Source organism: Parus major, chromosome 15 (genome assembly GCF_001522545.3).
Source record: "Parus major isolate Abel chromosome 15, Parus_major1.1, whole genome shotgun sequence".
Taxonomy (NCBI): domain Eukaryota; kingdom Metazoa; phylum Chordata; class Aves; order Passeriformes; family Paridae; genus Parus; species Parus major.
Genome location: NC_031784.1, coordinates 729273 through 737102, shown reverse-complemented (window position 1 = coordinate 737102; position 7830 = coordinate 729273). Strand labels below are relative to the sequence as shown.

General features: G+C 45.0%; 1 protein-coding gene across 1 annotated transcript in view; it reads right to left on the bottom strand.

The window, feature by feature from the left end:
• TMEM132D (transmembrane protein 132D) overlaps positions 1-7830 on the bottom strand; it is a 185485-nt gene that overhangs the window by 134550 nt on the left and 43105 nt on the right. The gene's annotated exons all lie outside the window — the stretch shown is intronic.

Genomic DNA, 7830 nt, shown 5'->3' with positions numbered 1-7830 from the left:
CAGCAGAGCAGGGCCCTGCTCCACTGGAGATGGAAACCAGTGTCCCAGCAGAGCTGAGCTCTGGTTCAGCTGAGCCATCTTCCCAGGCTCCAGCACATCCAGCTCAGCCTCCAGGCACAGCCACATCTGGAAGATGAGAAGTCTGCCATAATTGAACAAGATTTTGCCAATACCATCTTAAGTAAGAAATGTACAGTCAATCTCTCGGTGCCTCTCAGAGAAATGAAAAAGCACATTACAGCCAGGCACTTGCTGTCTGACAAGGCCAGAGCAATCTCTGCAAGCTTTTCCTAAGAGAATGGAGGAAGAAAAACAAACAAACATTGAGTCTATTCAGAGCACTTACTCCAGTAGTGCCTGGCTGGTCTGAAAACACAGACAAAAACCTCAACACAAGCAGAGGGGGCACAGAACACCAAGGATTATTTCCACACTCAAATGCACTCCTCCCAGTTCAGAGGCTGAAGCCAAAGACTGTCAGCTAGACAATGACTTTATAAATTGCTTGTGGCTTTGAGTAGGCCCTGGAAGTGTCCTCCACCTCCATGGAGTTCTGGAAGGAATTCCAGTGCTCTGAAGAGGTGGCAGAACAATCCCCAGGGTGCTCCCAGGGGTCAGCACTGCACTCAGAGGGACACAAGGACACAGCCAGAGCCACACACTGGCCAGGCCTCCAGGGGACACTGGCTGCTCTCCACAGCTGCAAATCAACATCTGCAACACTGCAGCACAGCTCCTGAGTGTTCAACTGGGCTGATCTTCTAAACTCAAGCTGATAAATAATAGTACACAGCAAGAAAGAAAAGCACTCTAAGTGCATGGGAGGTGGGACACGGGGAAGGAGGATGAGATCAGCTGCTGGCCTGTGTGAACCTCACTGTGATTATTAATGATCAGAGAACAGCCCTTGCTCCTGTATTCCAAGTGCCTGAGAACACTCAGTACAAAAGCTTTGGTAACTCACTCCTCTCAAAATTATTCTGAGCCACTGGAGTCATAATTACACTGTCATAATGAAGAGGGAAGAAACTCTTCTAACAAGTAAATTCTTGTTGTAAATTGCATTATGAAAGTGGTAATTCCCTCTGAAGTAGGCATTATCATGTCTTACTGCCCACATCAGTTCATTATGGTGCCTGTGCTGTCCCAGCAGAGCCTTCTCTTGGTAAATGAATGTTTTGGGATGATATTGCCAACTCGGGACTTATTACTTAATTGAATATGGAAACATTTAGGCCATTAGCATACATTTAGAAGTGTCTTATTTCACAGATGTTAATTTATCTTGGGGAATGCCCTTCTTTCTTCCCTCCTCCTTTCCCTCTTTCAGTTTTTTCCCTGCAGCCACCTTTATTTATTCAGTTTGGTCCTAGTTCAGCCATTTGCAAGCCCGTGGTGAGCAGCTTACTATTTTAAAACCTTCCCAAACTGAGATTTGAAGTCTTTTTTCCGAAAAGTGCACAGCCAAGCACTTCCTATCTTCTCTCACAGCTGAAAAGTAACACCAACTCCAGGTGATTAAGAAAGCTTAAACATCTCTACCTAAATAATGAAATTTTTCAGGCATTCCAAATTGTTTTATCCACCTAATTATTAAAAGATCTCAAAGCCATGCATAGAGCTTTTCTCTGCAGGTATCTCACTTTGGGAGTCTTTAACTAATAATGCATTCCCTCTAACAAAAGGGTCAAGAAGCATCAGTAACCCTGTGCTCCAGGAATGGAGCTCCTGGAGACATCCCCAGGGGTCCAGGGGTGCCCAGCACCGCAGGCTGTGCAGCTCTGACATCCCAAAGGCAAAACCTGACAGCCAGGCCTTTGTTTCACCATCTGAACTCGTTCTGGATTTAGATCAGACTCCATCTGCTATAACACAGATCAATTATTTTGTGCAATGAGCTGTCTACCCCGGGCTAGTACCATTGGGATTCCTTGTGATGGGGTTGGAGAGATCAACCAGCACAATCTGATCCTGGAACAGCAGCTCCCTTCCCTCCATTCCCATTGGAATTGCAGGGAAGGGGGTTAGAGAAGGAGCAAACACAGAGCAGTGAGCTGGGAAACAGCAGCAGAACACACCCAGCACAGAGGGGAGCAGAGCAGGGAGCCAGGAGAGAGGAAACTCCAGGGAAGGGACTGATGCAGACACATCTGATAAAGTGACAAGGCAATTCCTTACCATGGCTTTACACAGATGTTACAAGGATCTGGCAGATATGTTTAAGTAATAACCTTAAAAATCTAAAAGGGCTCAGATTTGCCATTAGAAGCAGAAAACTAATGTTCCAATTTTTTTGTGATCAAAAATGCACTTTGAGCTTGCCTGATGCATTACATGAGTGTGTGCAGCCTGGATAAATGTTACCCTTAAAAAATGCAAAAGCAACACTGAAAAGTCAAACTATTCCAGTAATTTCAAATCAAAGATTACTTTCCCTCCCACAAAATGTCTTATTCCTCAGTGTACTTAGCTTTTATTTTTAAAACTACTTTGGAAATAGGAAAAATCCTCACCTGGCTGAGATTTCACATTTTACTAGAATATTAGAGGAAGAGTTCTTTGACCCAAGGTTTTACAAGAATGTTCTGTGTATTGAGGCACCAAAATACAGATAAAAAGCGAGCTGATAAACTCCTGAGCAGTAACCAGGAAAGCATCAGAGCTGGAATGGAGATGTTGAGGTGCTGGGTGTGTGATCCCCGGTGCTGATGGAGCAGCACAGCAGAGCCCTGGTGTCACCTCCTCCCGCAGTCTGTGCCCACACAGCTCCCAGCACTGCCCTCAGCCAGGGCACATCCCTGTGACACGTCCCCAGGTGAGAGGGATGGCAGCAGCAGCACCTGCAAACCCAGCAGCTCACACCCTGGCAGTGCCTCTCCATCTCCATCTGTCTGCCCTGAGCAGCACAGCCCCGACAGCACCTTTCATACTGGCTCACTTCTGACCACAAAGGAGCCCTAATGCGTTCTCCACTGAGAGCTAAGCAGTTCTGGGGGAAGAAAACAACACTTCTGACATCAAATCCACAAACTGGGGCATTTGTAGTACCCCAAACCTCCCCTTCTCTACACAAACCACCAACAAAACCAACCCAAACATGTATTCCCCAACGATAATTAACTTGATGTCTGCTAATGTTTCTCAGCTCCCTAAATTAATGAGTTATATTGGAAAACTAGTTTTCCCTAGCCAGATCTCACAGTGTCTCCAGGAGCAGCAGAACAATAATTCTGAAGTGTGGATCAGCAGGGCAGTAGTGCAGCCCCAAACCCAAAGAGCTCCCTGATGTTTGTTCCAAGTGATCAGGAGAGGAGGCAGAGTCCTTTCAGCAGGACAAACCTGCGAGGCTGCAGCCCAGGGCTGGCCAGCAGAGCATCCACACACTGCTCACACGGATTTAATGCCTGGCTGCTCCAAGCACGGGCTGGGATGGCTTTGGGAGGAGGAGAACAGACAAACCTGGAACAGCTGCTGGCTGCAAGGGCCACTGGTGTGGGTAATGGTTTGCAGGATCTGTCTCTGCTTTCTGACACCTGCTCAGGCAATGGGAGATCATCCTCAAGGCAGAGGATGTTAACTGGAATAATTCCAACAGAAGGAACTATTTTCTTCTTAACATAATCTGCAAGTGCAACAGAAGGTAATAGAGTACCCTACAAGTCAATAGTTCTTAAGCACTTGTCTCCACAGTGCCACGGACAATTTTGGGCCATTAGCAAGTCACTTAGCAGTGCAGGAAAGCTATTTTGCCATCCAGAAGATGGAGAAAATTCTATTTGCTTGAGTAGCTCATAAGCAGGCTGTGCAAGTTAATTCCTCCCTGAGCAGGAGGGGCTGGGGAGCCGGAGCAGCCTCTCCCCAGGCAGCAGCAGAGGGAGACTGCAGCAGCCCTGCTGCAGAAACACCTCTGCACCAGCAGCTCCTCCATCACACAGCAAACCAGCCTCTCCTTCCAGGGCACTCCTGCCCACCCCAGCCTCATCTCAACATCAGGACTGAGCAGGGAGAAAGACAAAATGCAGAGGTTGTATTTCAAAAGAAAAGATAATTTAGGTTTTGGGTTGTTGGGTTTTTTGTTTAATTCCCTTTTGTTCACAGTTAGAAGAGAGGGAAAAAAATTCAGTTATGTGAAGATTTTAGAAGCTGTTTAAAGCAGAATGTGGAAGGGGATGTTTTAACTGTCAGAACCAGAGCTATGGAAGGAAGAGTAAAAAATGTACAATAGGATTCTTTTCAGTCTGGCACAGGAGGTACAAACTCAGGGCTGGGTACCATGAAACAACCACAATCTAAGGCCTAGAGAAAAGCCCATCTCATCAGAGTTTTCTGTGCCTGGTAACCTTCCTGATCACCACTTACCCCTGATTGTTTCTGCTATTTAAATATGATTCAGTTCAGCACGAAGAATAAGATTTGATTTAGCCCAGCACTAGAAGAACACACCAGCAATTTGATAAAATGCCAGTCTTGTTCAAATTTTCTTGCTGTATAAATTGAGTGCTAATGATCTCCACTCTGCTCCCCTCACGGATTTATACAGCCCTTTTCATGTCTGCTGGATTATTATCGATTGATTGTTAGATAAAAAGGGAGAATAAGAACAAACTCATGTTTGCTCATGGAACAAACTCTTTGGGCCTTTTGGGGAAAATCTTCCCAATTATCGATAAGCACTGCTTATTCAGCACCACAATTTCACAGCAGTCCCTGCATTCCCACAATCACCATCATTAAAAATGCCACAGGGAAAGCACAAAGCCTCTCCATAGTTCATGAAACTGGTACCTGCAGATGTCCAGCCCCCAACTTGGGTTTACAAATGCACAAATAGCATCCATAGCTTATAAAAAAACTTAGTTTTCTCCTAACACAGGAGGTTTATGACTTCCTATTACAACCTTCAGTCATCCCTTCACACAGGTTTCACTAAATATAATTAGAAATTGAATAACTGTAAAACAAAAAGAAGCTGCTGCTTTTTTCACTCCTGAATGTATCCAGGCCTGACACTCAGTAGCTCACGGCAATTCTAGCGCTCCAATTTCTCTGCTGATTCATCTCCAGAAATAGGAAAACAAATTTAAAAGGTTGCAAGTATCAATCCTGTTGACTTTGAAACAAAACACGAGGCTGTGTTTATCAGGTCCAGCAAACCAGAAGAAAGCTAATAAAGAGCTGTATCTACAGCGTGGGTTGAGAAAAGTCCTGTTCCTCACTCCGGGAAACTCTGGCATCCTGCACATATTGACTGCAGTTTAACAGCCCCGAGCTCATTCCAGCAGGAACTGGGGCTTGCTGCAAGCAGGAATTGCAATTGTGCAACACCAGAGCTTTGAGGCTTTAATTGCTGAAAGCATTTGGAAGGACTGACATGAAATTATATTTTGTGTTTTCCTTTCTCAGCAAAAACACTTCAAATGAAGATCTCACTTCAGTTTCAGCTCCCAGTACGTGTACCCTGAATTGCAGAGAAACAGCAGAACAAGCCAGACTGGGATATTTTCCATGGGCACCAGGGAACCCACGATGGGCAGGAAGAGGAGCCTTCAGCCTTGCCTGGCCAGCAGCAGTGAGAAGGTGAAAAGAAGGGGAACGAGGGGAAAGCAAGTGTTGAATGAAGCTGAGAAACCCCTCAGTTTTCTAAAGCCCAGTCAAGCAATATTCCGTATTTATCCATCATCTGTATTTCATCTCCTTCCTTTCCTCTATCTCTCACACTCACACAGAGCCAAGACAAATATTTTTAATTTCCCGAGCTCATTAAAAAACAAAACCTAGGCCCTGGCTCCTGTGGTCCAACTCCTTCTCAAATTAAAAACAGTCCATCAGTTCCACATTCACTCCTCTAAATCTTCCCTTGTGCAGAACAGCACAAGATAAAAAACCAAAGGTACCTTTCCCTAAATCTTTCAGTATTCACAAGTTTGCAGAAGGCTCCCCTTGAAGACAATTTCCTATTAGAAAGGGGATAGGGTTTACTCTAAGCACAATAGTTCTGAAACAGAAAATATTCAGTAGTGATTTTTTTTTTCACTTTTGGCTGTTTTGCATATCTGTTTCTTCATCTTTGACCTGTATATCCTATATTTTCCATCTGTTCAAGCCACAGTTTCCAGTCCACTGGAGCAAAAGCAATGGTAAGAGCATTTTGCCAGCAGCCCTTGGCCTCACTTCATGAATATAGTTCCAAATCTTGCTGCCACTCAAGGCAGAACTTCAAAAAACAATGGACAGGTTCAAAATAAAAATGAATGCAGTTTCTCATGAAAGAGTTACACGGGAGGAGGGAGGGAAAGAGAGGATTGAGAATGAGAGGAGATCAGAATGAGACAAGACCAGATAGATGGAGAACACATCTGGGAGGGATGAACACAGGAACCACAACTCAAACCCAAAAACCCCAGGAAAAAGCCCCTGGAGATGCTGTGGGCAGATGAGAGAGAGGACAAGGGCACAAAGTGTCACACTGCTCTGGCACCACAGCAGCTCCCAGCCTCAGCACCAGGCACTCTCACAAAAGCAGGTCAAGAGAAATCAAAGCTCAAGGAAGCAGCAGCAAGCTGTTACAAAAGTTTGGTTTTTAAAGGTAACACCCAGGTGCTGTTTATTAAGAATGCCACACTTTTCATTTTGAACTGATATTCGCTGCCTATTTTTAGCTTATTTTTTGTTTTTTGATACCTTAGATCTCCAAATAAAAAGCTACAATTCAAACGCATCTTTTCCTTTTTGTTCCAGAAAATTCATTTTAGAAGCATTCCTTTACAAGTTCAGGTGCTGAGTTTTCATCCTAATTTAAACAAAGCAAGGTTTTTGAAAATTTTATAAACCTATATGTAACATAATTATCATGGTTGTAACCAGCTCCACTTTTAATGGATTACAGCTCATGGAAACAGAGATGCTTTGAAGTGAGATTTCTAAGACTCTACAGAGTGAAAACAATAAACATTTTTTACCTTAATTAATTGTTTTTAATGTTTACAGTTAAATCTATTTTCAAATGTAGCAGAAGTTTCCATGTCTGCTGATGTGATCCTTTTAAAGTCATTAGTACAGAGAATAAAGACATCCCTGGACACTTGCTATGAGGAACTTGGATTGTCTGGCTTGAAATCAGCACTCAAAAAACAATTGAAATGTTCGATTGACTCAGAAGATGAGAAACAGATACGGTGAGGAGAGGGGTTTGTCCTCCACCAGGTGAAAAAGAAATAATTGCCCTTGAGTCAGCAACCAAGGGCTGTGGTAATTCAGTTTATACATCACACACCTGCAAAGGGAAAATGTCCTGATTTTAGGGCAAACCATTTCCCCACAAATCTCCCTGGAGAAAGGGGAGGGGAATAAGAATTCCTGTGTTGAGCTGTTCCTGCTGAGGCCAGCGGTGCCAAATGTGAGTTACTCCTTCCTCCAGGCCAGGGCAGACCTGAGCTCCTGCATGTTCCAGTTCCAGCCTCACCCATTTGTGCCCTGGAACAGGAGATGTGTGAGCACCGAGAGCAGCCTCATCTGGAGCCCAGCAGGCTGTGACTGCCTGGCTGGCAGCTCCAGAGCCCCTCAGTGCCCAGCCCAGATGTTTGTGAGCACAGCTGCCAGCCTGTGCTATTTGTACAAGAGGGGAGGCCACTGCTCCCTCCTGCCATGCACCTGCTCTTCCAGAGGAACCTTCTGGCAGCTCTGGCAACACCCCCCAGCTCCAGGACAAACCTGAGACAAACCAGCCTCACCCCCAGCAGCCAGTGTGACATTTACCCTCAGCTCAGGGGGCTGAGGAACGAGTCACTGCGAAGGGATAAGAAATGGAGCGATCTCTGCAGACACAGGTTT